The sequence below is a fragment of the Rhinichthys klamathensis genome, unplaced genomic scaffold (genome assembly GCF_029890125.1).
Source record: "Rhinichthys klamathensis goyatoka isolate OS25496 unplaced genomic scaffold, OSU_Roscu_1.1 h1tg000035l_1, whole genome shotgun sequence".
In the NCBI taxonomy this organism is placed as follows: Eukaryota; Metazoa; Chordata; class Actinopteri; order Cypriniformes; family Leuciscidae; genus Rhinichthys; species Rhinichthys klamathensis.
The window spans coordinates 635,001-647,714 of record NW_026606583.1 but is presented as its reverse complement, the minus strand read 5'-3'; the positions used below and the strand labels follow the sequence as shown (position 1 = coordinate 647,714).

The following is a 12,714-nucleotide window of genomic DNA, read 5'->3' as shown; positions in this document are numbered from 1 at the left end:
TGGCAAACTTTATAAAAACACTATGTTAAATGTTATGTTAAATTGATGCTCGAGGTGTGTCGTGCATCAAGAGGGAGATGGTATAACAATTGCCAAATATGGTTTATTAAGGGGTTCACAGTTGCTGAATAAATGTTGGGAGAACACTAGGGGTAATTTGATAAAAGCCCTGAAAGAAGCCATTTTTTCTGCCTAACAAAATTGATGTCTGTGAGTGTGCACACACCAATAACAAAGATTGTTTCAACAGGAAACGCCAGGGCATCGAAGGCCACGGGAGAACAGTAGACAAAAGAAACTACGTACTTTACTATCTGACAATAACCTCGAAATTTGTTTCTCTTTACAGAGAGCATGCAGGATTGGGAGACAGGGCAACATGTGCCAATAAAATGATGGTTATGGATGAATTTGGCTAACTATCCTGGCCTGGGTTATTATTGTGGCAGAAAGGTGCTACACCTGCGCAGCGCATAACTTAAAATTTTCCTTTTACAGAATGTCAGGATGGATTGGATCAAACAGAACTAATTCTCTTCCAAATGTATAAATATTGTGTGGACATGAGGACAGGGGTTGAGTGTTTTTCAGGGTAAAAGGACCCCGAGTGCTATTAAGTGAGCAAGAAATTATCCGGAGATAATGTTTCAGGTTGTTGATTCCACAGGTCACACCAAAGGGGACGAGCTGCTAGACAAGCGGCCACTAACAAAATACTTAAGGTCTCCATTCACAGGTGAAAGTTCACTCCAGTGGGGGTGCGGTCGTGATATAAGGGAAAACCTTATAAGGATCAGAAAATGGTTGGAGAGTGTGACACCTGGGTCCAAGCCTCTCACCTACACCAACAGGCCACAACCATCCCATAGTCCATGGGGCGAACGAGATGATCAACACACCTGGAGGAGGATGTGAACCAACTAATGGTTTAAGAATGTGGTTTTGTGATTATTTTGAGGATTTTATTTGATTAAATCAAAATAGGGCTTAGTATTGATATACAGTAGATCAAAAGATTTGATTGGTTACTTATTCATTAGGAAATATTTAAGGAAAATGTTTTTGGGAAGAGAAGATCTATTAATTAATGTAAATTGTAGGGATAATTGTTGAAGCTTATTAAGTAGAACCACAGCATGTTTGAATTGAAAGTTAAAGGTAAAAGAACACGGAACGTCCATGGGGCGAACGAGATGATCAACACAACTGATGGTTTAAGTTTAACAGAATAATCTGTTTTCGTGATGATTTTGTTTGATTGAATCAAACTAGGTATTGATTTGATTGTAAATGTAGAAAATATATTGATTGTGTCTGTAATGGAAATATTAGAGTTAATATTGAACAACTGCATTGGTTAGAAGAATGGACAAAATTATAAGACTTCTCTGGTTAGATTTTGTTAAATATGGCATTAAATAGAGCTTACTAAATTGAATTAGAAGTGAACAAAATATGGTTAGGAAAACCGAGGTGAAATATGGAGATGGGTGTAGATTAATGGAAAAGGCTTAATGATAGGAGTTAGGATTGTTATTCTAATAATTTTGTTATTCATGGGGGAATATGATTACAGTGACAGGTGAAACATGCTGTCTGTTCAATTGGTGAAAATGACAGTCTATCCCAAGGATGAACAAAATTATGCGACGATACAGGTAGCGGGAGCTACAGTGAGATATGTGTTAAATGTATGTTCTGTTTGTTTTTCTTCTATTTGTTTATTTTCTGAGAAAGATTAAGGGCAAAAGATTTAAAGAAGGTTACAAGCAGCGGTCATCCGTGTTACGAGATGGCGTACAAAGATAGGGTTTGAAACTGAGTGATTTTTATTATACTTTATCTGTTTGTTTCCTTACTATGTTATAACTACCTTTTTCCTTACTGGCGTGACTGAGGGTCTGTTTACAGGAGCGCAGGAACAGTGATTTCTCGCTTAGCCCGGCGTCGTAAAAATGTTTACTTGCTAGCTAAAATATTACGGGGCCTTTCCCCCACAAAAACAGCCTTATGCTTCTTCATTCTAAACTTTTCTTCACAGGTTCAAGGAGAGTGATCATTTATGCAAAAAATCAGAGATGAAGAGTATAAGTGTGATGATATGACTTAAAATTTGTTTTATTGTTTATTATTGTGATTATGGGTAATCAGAATGATAAAAAGTGAGGAGTTGTAGTGGCAATTTTAATTATATTCATTGATCTTTAGTAAAATATAGATGATTCAAAGAATGTCACATGTGTGTCTCTCACTTGTAGTGAGAGAGGATTCTGTTTATGTACCTGGGGAGGCAGAAGAGGGAGACACTCCAGAGAACAGACGAACAAGGACCTCTGACCTAGATGTCAGAAGGCCACTTAGTGCAGGGGAGCTTAGTGGGCCAACTAGTGACGTCTATGGAAAACTACTGGGAGGAAGGCTCTGGGGGGAAGAAATCCTTAAAACTAAGATAAAAGCTAGTTCAGTCTGTCTGGGGGGTGTCACTCTTCTGCACAGGGTAACAACTGTGTATTAGACTGCTCCTATTCTTGCAAGAATAAATACTTCTATTTTATATAATTTGACTCTGAGTGTCTCTTACGCAGTGATGTTTGTTTGAGATTAATTTTTGCCACAACAGGAGTTAGCCAATTTGACTCATTGAGATTTTTTTGGTGATCTGACAGCTACCTCATGATTTTGAGTTTCACTGCGACACAGCTGGCTGCCATTTTGGAGGATGGCCCAAAGGCTTTGATTAGGTAATTCAGGTGTGTTTGATTAGAGATGGAATTGCAATCTGCAGGGAGGGGGGCCTCCAGGAGTGTAACTGCGTCCCCCCTGTATTTAGGAGGCCTTTCCACCTGTCGAGGTGCTCCTTCAAGGCACGTAGAATTTCGACGGATTTAACTGTGGAGAAGAGAGACATTAAAAGAAAAAATTGGCGAAAATGGCCCACGGAAGGTGCCCTCACAAGGTAGCGTGGCCGAGCGGTCTAAGGCGCTGGGTCTAAGGCGCAAAAGCGGCTGAAAATCTGCACCCTCTTGAAACAGGGACAGCAATAATGTCACTTCAAAAATGAATTTAAACATAATAATAACAAATGTCTAGTCTATAATGATGGAGTTAGCCAATTTGACTCATTGAGATTTTTTTGGTGATCTGACAGCTACCTCATGATTTTGAGTTTAACTGCGACACAGCTGGCTGCCATTTTGGAGGATGGCCCAAAGGCTTTGATTAGGTAATTCAGGTGTGTTTGATTAGAGATGGAATTGCAATCTGCAGGGAGGGGGGCCTCCAGGAGTGTAACTGCGTCCCCCCTGTATTTAGGAGGCCTTTCCACCTGTCGAGGTGCTCCTTGAAGGCACGTAGAATTTCGACGGATTTAACTGTGGAGAAGAGAGACATTAAAAGAAAAAATTGGCGAAAATGGCCCACGGAAGGTGCCCTCACAAGGTAGCGTGGCCGAGCGGTCTAAGGCGCTGGATTAAGGCTCCAGTCTCTTTGGGGGCGTGGGTTCGAATCCCACCGCTGACAAGACAGCATTTTAGAAGGCACTCGTGGCTCCTATGCCTAAGCGAAAACACTGGAGAAGTGACACTGCTTGCTCCCGGTCTCTTCCAAACCCTGCCGCTTTTGCTTTCCTTGGCCGAACTCGGCGTGCTTCAGAGCCTGACGATGAAGGTACGCACCCAACGTTTAATCTATTTATGAAAAAAAAAAATGGCCAGAAAACGGCCCACGAAATGAGCCTCGTCAGGGTAGTGTGGCCGAGGGGTCTAAGGCGCTGGATTTAGGCTCCAGTCTCTTCGGGGGTGTGGGTTTGAATCCCACTGCTGCCAGCAGTGATTTTAAAGAGGGCCAGACACCTTAAGTGTGCTCCGAAAAGGCGCAAAAGCGGCTGAAAATCTGCACCCTCTTGAATCAGGGACAGCAATAATATCACTTCAAAAATGAATTTAAACATAATAATAACAAATGTCTAGTCTATAATGATGGAGTTAGCCAATTTGACTCATTGAGATTTTTTTGGTGATCTGACAGCTACCTCATGATTTTGAGTTTAACTGCGACACAGCTGGCTGCCATTTTGGAGGATGGCCCAAAGGCTTTGATTAGGTAATTCAAGTGTGTTTGATTAGAGATGGAATTGCAATCTGCAGGGAGGGGGGCCTCCAGGAGTGTAACTGCGTCCCCCCTGTATTTAGGAGGCCTTTCCACCTGTCGAGGTGCTCCTTCAAGGCACGTAGAATTTCGACGGATTTAACTGTGGAGAACAGAGACATTAAAAGAAAAAATTGGCGAAAATGGCCCACGGAAGGTGCCCTCACAAGGTAGCGTGGCCGAGCGGTCTAAGGCGCTGGATTAAGGCTCCAGTCTCTTCGGGGGTGTGGGTTCAAATCCCACCGCTGCCAAGACAGCATTTTAGAAGGCACTCGTGGCTGCTATGCCTAAGCGAAAACACTGGAGAAGTGACACTGCTTGCTCCCGGTCTCTTCCAAACCCTGCCGCTTTTGCTTTCCTTGGCCGAACTCGGCGTGCTTCAGAGCCTGACGATGAAGGTACGCACCCAACGTTTAATCTATTTATGAAAAAAAAAATGGCCAGAAAACGGCCCACGAAACGAGCCTCGTCAGGGTAGCGTGGCCGAGGTGTTTAAGGCGCTGGATTTAGGCTCCAGTCTCTTTTTTGCTCCGAAAAGGCGCAAAAGCGGCTGAAAATCTGCCCCCTCTTGAATCAGGGACAGCAATAATGTCACTTCAAAAATGAATTTAAACATAATAATAACAAATGTCTAGTCTATAATGATGGAGTTAGCCAATTTGACTCATTGAGATTTTTTTGGTGATCTGACAGCTACCTCGTGATTTTGAGTTTAACTGCGACACAGCTGGCTGCCATTTTGGAGGATGGCCCAAAGGCTTTGATTAGGTAATTCAGGTGTGTTTGATTAGAGATGGAATTGCAATCTGCAGGGAGGGGGGCCTCCAGGAGTGTAACTGCGTCCCCCCTGTATTTAGGAGGCCTTTCCACCTGTCGAGGTGCTCCTTCAAGGCACGTAGAATTTCGACGGATTTAACTGTGGAGAAGAGAGACATTAAAAGAAAAAATTGGCGAAAATGGCCCACGGAAGGTGCCCTCACAAGGTAGCGTGGCCGAGCGGTCTAAGGGGCTGGGTCTAAGGCGCAAAAGCGGCTGAAAATCTGCACCCTCTTGAATCAGGGACAGCAATAATGTCACTTCAAAAATGAATTTAAACATAATAATAACAAATGTCTAGTCTATAATGATGGAGTTAGCCAATTTAACTCATTGAGATTTTTTTGGTGATCTGACAGCTATCTCATGATTCTGAGTTTAACTGCGACACAGCTGGCTGCCATTTTGGCCGAAAATGCCGAAAAAGTGGCCAAAACCGACATGCCTGCAAATGGCCCGTGGGACGGCCCCTGTACGCAGACGGAGGGTCGTGGCACCCCGGGACTTAGGATTCCGACTCTCCAGGGGCCCCTGACGCGGGGCCCCGAATCCTGGAACTCGAGGGCCTTTGCAAAAAATTGCCCCTCCCCCGCCATCAAATCATTTAAAGGCCTGAAAGGCTCTTTCAGTGTGAGAGTGAAACAGCCTCGAGGGAGAGATTTTGCATAGAGGCTAAAATATATTTGCCTTTACTCTAGGGCCCGGTGCTTTCGGTACGTCGCTCGGGGCGGGCCCAGGGGTCACCGTGCCGAATTTGGGGCCCCTGGGACCTTTCCATGAAAATCCCACTCGCCCATTAAATGAATCACCACAACGGTTTCGCGGACTTCGCTTAGAAACGTCCGATCGACTAGGGGACGCCATTTTCCTTCTCGCCACGGCCCCCTGGTGCGGCCCTAAAAGTTTGGTGGCCCTGGGGCCTCGTTCGGCGGTCGAAAGGGTGAAAAACACGTCACGGGGTCAAAAAGGTCAAACCGACAGAACGCGCTCCCGTGAGGAGACGGAAGGTCGCAGGAGCCCGAAACTCGGCGAGTTCCGTCGTCTCCCGTCCCTGAGTGGGGCCCCCGAGTTTGAGGGCCCTAGCCGCTTTCTAAGCGTTTCCCAACCCCCGTTTGTGATGAGGCCATTGATTGTGCTTGGTGACTGATGTGAGCAGCGACGTATTAATTTTTTGTGATGTCCCACTGGGTCTTACGGACACCAAAATTGTATCTCGTTTAGAGGGGGACGAGACCTTTACTTTGAGACCACCCACGGCCCCGTGGGCCCCCGGGGGCCAGAGATGGAGATGCAAATACACATTTATCTAAGCGAAAACGCAACGGATCCGGCCGTGGCTGGGCTCTTTGGAACCGTCTAGTTGAGCTGAAAAGAATGATAAAAAATTATGAATTTTGGCCGTGTTTTCGCGGAGATATTAGCCGAAAACCGTCGGGCGCGTTCTAAAATGGCGCCCGCTGATGACGTCACGATCTCGGGAACAAAATCGCTCATATCTCGGGAACGCGAAGACCCAGAGAGCTCAAATTGGGGTGAGGAGGTCCCACGGGGGCCCCGACTCGAACCAGGGCGGTGGCGGGCCGCGGGGACGCCCCCTTAGTGGTTCGCCGTTCGCTGGGTCCCCCGACTTTGAACGGCTATAACTCGGGGACCCGGGCGAGTTGGACCTCGGGGGTGGGCTCATTCGAAAGAGCCCGTCCAGCACTACAATCTAATAGAGTTTGGGGAACATTGAGCCAGGGGTTCTCGAGATATAAGCCGACAAAGCTGCGACTTTGACCGGACGTAACTCCCAGGCCCCGAGGCCCTCGGGGACGGGAGTGGGCTCATTGGATAGGGCTCCTCGAGGCCTACAGACGACCCGAGTTTGAAATTTTTTCGCCGTGTGGTTTTTGAGATATTCGAGAAAAACAAACATTCCCATACGTTCAGTGGTTAAATGGCTGTCACCCATGTCTCCAACGGGACTTCCAGATGATTAAAAACTACTTTTTCAGGCCCAACCACCTCTACTGTACTAAGCACACTCCACTGAACACATCTCACTAATTTTCAAGTCATTTCAGTGTTTAGTTTGCATTAAAATGGGTGTCCTTGAAACCACGTTTTGGTACTGAGATAAATTCTACGTGGGATGGGACACATTTTCTGTGAAACACATATTAATGAAAGTTCCAAATCATGATAAAAACTATTTTACTGCACTCAGGGGCCCCCCCTGAGTCCGTAGCACCAAGTCCCATCCCATAATTCCACTGACCACGAACCCATTATTTTTTATAATGTAATAAATGCAACGTGGGATGTCCATAGCTCTGGTCAGGAAGGGTCTAGAGCCTCCATTTTTGCACTCAGGTCTAAGTCTCATCACCCTCTAACAGAATCCAGAGTTTCAAGAAGATTGGAGAAACCTTTTTTTCCGACCCGAAAAAACCGACAGGTTTTTCGGGTCGAGATTTTGAGTTTAAAAGACATTAAAAGAAAAAATTGGCGAAAATGGACCACGGAAGGTGCCCTCACAAGGTAGCGTGGCCGAGCGGTCTAAGGCGCTGGATTAAGGCTCCAGTCTCTTCAGGGGCGTGGGTTCGAATCCCACCGCTGCCAAGACAGCATTTTAGAAGGCACTCGTGGCTGCTATGCCTAAGCGAAAACACTGGAGAAGTGACACTGCTTGCTCCCGGTCTCTTCCAAACCCTGCCGCTTTTGCTTTCCTTGGCCGAACTCGGCGTGCTTCAGAGCCTGACGATGAAGGTCCGCACCCAACGTTTAATCTATTTATGAAAAAAAAAATGCCCAGAAAACGGCCCACGAATCGAGCCAAGTCAGGGTAGCGTGGCCGAGGGGTCTAAGACGCTGGATTTAGTCTCCAGTCTCTTCGGGGGCGTGGGTCCGAATCCAACCGCTGCCAGCAGTGATTTTAAAGAGGGCCAGACACCTTAAGTGTGCTCCGAAAAGGCGCAAAAGCGGCTGAAAATCTGCACCCTCTTGAATCAGGGACAGCAATAATGTCACTTCAAAAATGAATTTAAACATAATAATAACAAATGTCTAGTCTATACTGATGGAGTTAGCCAATTTGACTCATTGAGATGTTTTTGGTGATCTGACAGCTACCTCATGATTTTAAGTTTAACTGCGACACAGCTGGCTGCCATTTTGGAGGATGGCCCAAAGGCTTTGATTAGGTAATTCAGGTGTGTTTGATTAGAGATGGAATTGCAATCTGCAGGGAGGGGGCCTCCAGGAGTGTAACTGCGTCCCCCCTGTATTTAGGAGGCCTTTCCACCTGTCGAGGTGCTCCTTCAAGGCACGTAGAATTTCGACGGATTTAACTGTGGAGAAGAGAGACATTAAAAGAAAAAGTTGGCGAAAACGGCCCACGAATCGAGCCACGTCAGGGTAGAGTGGCCGAGGGGTCTAAGGCGCTGTATTAAGGCTCCAGTCTTTTCGGGGGCGTGGGTTCGAATCCCACCGCTGCCAGCAGTAATTTTAAAGAGGGCCAGACACCTTAAGAGTGCTCCGAAAAGGCGCAAAAGCGGCTGAAAATCTGCACCCTCTTGAATCAGGGACGGTAATAATGTCACTTCAAAAATGAATTTAAACATAATAATAACAAATGTCTAGTCTATAATGATGGAGTTAGCCAATTTGACTCATTGAGATTTTTTTGGTGATCTGACAGCTACCTCATGATTTTGAGTTTAACTGCGACACAGCTGGCTGCCATTTTGGAGGTTGGCCCAAAGGCTTTGATTAGGTAATTCAGGTGTGTTTGATTAGAGATGGAATTGCAATCTGCAGGGAGGGGGGCCTCCAGGAGTGTAACTGCGTCCCCCCTGTATTTAGGAGGCCTTTCCACCTGTCGAGGTGCTCCGTCAAGGCACGTAGAATTTCGACGGATTTAACTGTGGAGAAGAGAGACATTAAAAGAAAAAATTGGCGAAAATGGCCCACGGAAGGTGCCCTCACAAGGTAGCGTGGCCGAGCGGTCTAAGGCGCTGGATTAAGGCTCCAGTCTCTTCGGGGGCGTGTGTTCGAATCCCACCGCTGCCAAGACAGCATTTTAGAAGGCACTCGTGGCTGCTATGCCTAAGCGAAAACACTGGAGAAGTGACACTGCTTGCTCCCGGTCTCTTCCAAACCCTGCCGCTTTTGCTTTCCTTGGCCGAACTCGGCGTGCTTCAGAGCCTGACGATGAAGGTCCGCACCCAACGTTTAATCTATTTATGAAAAAAAATGGCCAGAAAACGGCCCACGTATCGAGCCACGTCAGGGTAGCGTGGCCGAGGGGTCTAAGGCGCTGGATTTAGGCTCCAGTCTCTTCGGGGGCGTGGGTTCGAATCCCACCGCTGCCAGCAGTGATTTTAAAGAGGGCCAGACACCTTAAGAGTGCTCCGAAAAGGCGCAAAAGCGGCTGAAAATCTGCACCCTCTTGAATCAGGGACAGCAATAATGTCACTTCAAAAATGAATTTAAACATAATAATAACAAATGTCTAGTCTATACTGATGGAGTTAGCCAATTTGACTCATTGAGATTTTTTTGGTGATCTGACAGCTACCTCATGATTTTGAGTTTAACTGCGACACAGCTGGCTGCCATTTTGGAGGATGGCCCAAAGGCTTTGATTAGGTAATTCAGGTGTGTTTGATTAGAGATGGAATTGCAATCTGCAGGGAGGGGGCCTCCAGGAGTGTAACTGCGTCCCCCCTGTATTTAGGAGGCCTTTCCACCTGTCGAGGTTCTCCTTCAAGGCACGTAGAATTTCGACGGATTTAACTGTGGAGAAGAGAGACATTAAAAGAAAAAATTGGCGAATACGGCCCACGAATCGAGCCACGTCAGGGTAGCGTGGCCGAGGGGTCTAAGGCGCTGGATTTAGGCTCCAGTCTCTTCGGGGGCGTGGGTTTGAATCCCACCGCTGCCAGCAGTGATTTTAAAGAGGGCCAGACACCTTAAGAGTGCTCCGAAAAGGCGCAAAAGCGGCTGAAAATCTGCACCCTCTTGAATCAGGGACGGTAATAATGTCACTTCAAAAATGAATTTAAACATAATAATAACAAATGTCTAGTCTATAATGATGGAGTTAGCCAATTTGACTCATTGAGATTTTTTTGGTGATCTGACAGCTACCTCATGATTTTGAGTTTAACTGCGACACAGCTGGCTGCCATTTTGGAGGATGGCCCAAAGGCTTTGATTAGGTAATTCAGGTGTGTTTGATTAGAGATGGAATTGCAATCTGCAGGGAGGGGGGCCTCCAGGAGTGTAACTGCGTCCCCCCTATATTTAGGAGGCCTTTCCACCTGTCGAGGTGCTCCTTCAAGGCACGTAGAATTTCGACGGATTTAACTGTGGAGAAGAGAGACATTAAAAGAAAAAATTGGCGAAAATGGCCCACGGAAGGTGCCCTCACAAGGTAGCGTGGCCTAGCGGTCTAAGGCGCTGGGTCTAAGGCGCTGGGTCTAAGGCGCAAAAGCGGCTGAAAATCTGCACCCTCTTGAATCAGGGACAGCAATAATGTCACTTCAAAAATGAATTTAAACATAATAATAACAAATGTCTAGTCTATAATGATGGAGTTAGCCAATTTGACTCATTTAGATTTTTTCGGTGATCTGACAGCTACCTCATGATTTTGAGTTTAACTGCGACACAGCTGGCTGCCATTTTGGAGGATGGCCCAAAGGCTTTGATTAGGTAATTCAGGTGTGTTTGATTAGAGATGGAATTGCAATCTGCAGGGAGGGGGCCTCCAGGAGTGTAACTGCGTCCCCCCTGTATTTAGGAGGCCTTTCCACCTGTCGAGGTGCTCCTTCAAGGCACGTAGAATTTCGACGGATTTAACTGTGGAGAAGAGAGACATTAAAAGAAAAAATTGGCGAAAATGGACCACGGAAGGTGCCCTCACAAGGTAGCGTGGCCGAGCGGTCTAAGGCGCTGGATTAAGGCTCCAGTCTCTTCGGGGGCGTGGGTTCGAATCCCACCGCTGCCAAGACAGAATTTTAGAAGGCACTCGTGGCTGCTATGCCTAAGCGAAAACACTGGAGAAGTGACACTGCTTGCTCCCGGACTCTTCCAAACCCTGCCGCTTTTGCTTTCCTTGGCCGAACTCGGCGTGCTTCAGAGCCTGACGATGAAGGTCCGCACCCAACGTTTAATCTATTTATGAAAAAAAAAATGCCCAGAAAACGGCCCACGAATCAATCCACGTCAGGGTAGCGTGGCCGAGGGGTCTAAGGCGCTGGATTTAGGCTCCAGTCTCTTCGGGGTCGTGGGTTAGAATCCCACCGCTGCCAGCAGTGATTTTAAAGAGGGCCAGACACCTTAAGAGTGCTCCGAAAAGGCGCAAAAGCGGCTGAAAATCTGCACCTTCTTGAATCAGGGATGGTAATAATGTCACTTCAAAAATGAATTTAAACATAATAATAACAAATGTCTAGTCTATAATGATGGAGTTAGCCAATTTGACTCATTGAGATTTTTTTGGTGATCTGACAGCTACCTCATGATTTTGAGTTTAACTGCGACACAGCTGGCTGCCATTTTGGAGGATGGCCCAAAGGCTTTGATTAGGTAATTCAGGTGTGTTTGATTAGAGATGGAATTGCAATCTGCAGGGAGGGGGCCTCCAGGAGTGTAACTGCGTCCCCCCTGTTTTTAGGAGGCCTTTCCACCTGTCGAGGTGCTCCTTCAAGGCACGTAGAATTTCGACGGATTTAACTGTGGAGAAGAGAAACATTAAAAGGAAAAATTGGCGAAAATGGCCCACGGAAGGTGCCCTCACAAGGTAGCGTGGGCGAGTGGTCTAAGGCGCTGGATTAAGGCTCCAGTCTCTTCGGAGGCGTGGGTTCGAATCCCACCGCTGCCAAGACAGCATTTTAGAAGGCACTCGTGGCTGCTATGCCTAAGCGAAAACACTGGAGAAGTGACACTGCTTGCTCCCGGACTCTTCCAAACCCTGCCGCTTTTGCTTTCCTTGGCCAAACTCGGCGTGCTTCAGAGCCTGACGATGAAGGTCCGCACCCAACGTTTAATCTATTTATGAAAAAAAAAATGGCCAGAAAACGGCCCACGAATCGAGCCACATCAGGGTAGCGTGGCCGAGGGGTCTAAGGCGCTGGATTTAGGCTCCAGTCTCTTCGGGGGCGTGGGTTCGAATCCCACCGCTGCCAGCAGTGATTTTAAAGAGGTCCAGACACCTTAAGTGTGCTCCGAAAAGGCGCAAAAGCGGCTGAAAATCTGCACCCTCTTGAATCAGGGACAGCAATAATGTCACTTCAAAAATGAATATAAACATAATAATAACAAATGTCTAGTCTATAATGATGGAGTTAGCCAATTTGACTCATTTAGATTTTTTTGGTGATCTGACAGCTACCTCATGATTTTGAGTTTAACTGCGACACAGCTGGCTGCCATTTTGGAGGATGGCCCAAAGGCTTTGATTAGGTAATTCAGGTGTGTTTGATTAGAGATGGAATTGCAATCTGCAGGGAGGGGGGCCTCCAGGAGTGTAACTGCGTCCCCCCTTTATTTAGGAGGCCTTTCCACCTGTCGAGGTGCTCCTTCAATTCACGTAGAATTTCGACGGATTTAACTGTGGAGAAGAGAGACATTAAAAGAAAAAATTGGCGAAAATGGCCCACGGAAGGTGCCCTCACAAGGTAGCGTGGCCGAGCGGTCTAAGGCGCTGGATTAAGGCTCCAGTCTCTCCGGGGGCGTGGGTTCGAATCCCACCGCTGCCAAGAC

At 46.7% G+C, this 12,714-nt stretch overlaps 7 non-coding genes across 7 annotated transcripts; all 7 read left to right on the top strand.

Moving 5' to 3' along the window:
• Positions 1-7,484: 7,484 nt before the first annotated feature.
• On the top strand, positions 7,485-7,566 carry trnal-aag (transfer RNA leucine (anticodon AAG)). Its single transcript has one exon. It is a non-coding gene; the product is annotated as a tRNA-Leu (tRNA).
• Positions 7,567-9,235: 1,669 nt separating this feature from the next.
• Positions 9,236-9,317, top strand: trnal-uag (transfer RNA leucine (anticodon UAG)). Its single transcript has one exon. It is a non-coding gene; the product is annotated as a tRNA-Leu (tRNA).
• A 490-nt stretch (positions 9,318-9,807) lies between these two features.
• On the top strand, positions 9,808-9,889 carry trnal-uag (transfer RNA leucine (anticodon UAG)). The gene has a single exon. It is a non-coding gene; the product is annotated as a tRNA-Leu (tRNA).
• Positions 9,890-10,875: 986 nt separating this feature from the next.
• Positions 10,876-10,957, top strand: trnal-aag (transfer RNA leucine (anticodon AAG)). Its single transcript has one exon. It is a non-coding gene; the product is annotated as a tRNA-Leu (tRNA).
• A 222-nt stretch (positions 10,958-11,179) lies between these two features.
• On the top strand, positions 11,180-11,261 carry trnal-uag (transfer RNA leucine (anticodon UAG)). The gene has a single exon. It is a non-coding gene; the product is annotated as a tRNA-Leu (tRNA).
• A 794-nt stretch (positions 11,262-12,055) lies between these two features.
• trnal-uag (transfer RNA leucine (anticodon UAG)) lies at positions 12,056-12,137 on the top strand. Its single transcript has one exon. It is a non-coding gene; the product is annotated as a tRNA-Leu (tRNA).
• A 491-nt stretch (positions 12,138-12,628) lies between these two features.
• On the top strand, positions 12,629-12,710 carry trnal-aag (transfer RNA leucine (anticodon AAG)). The gene has a single exon. It is a non-coding gene; the product is annotated as a tRNA-Leu (tRNA).
• The last annotated feature ends 4 nt before the right edge of the window (positions 12,711-12,714 follow it).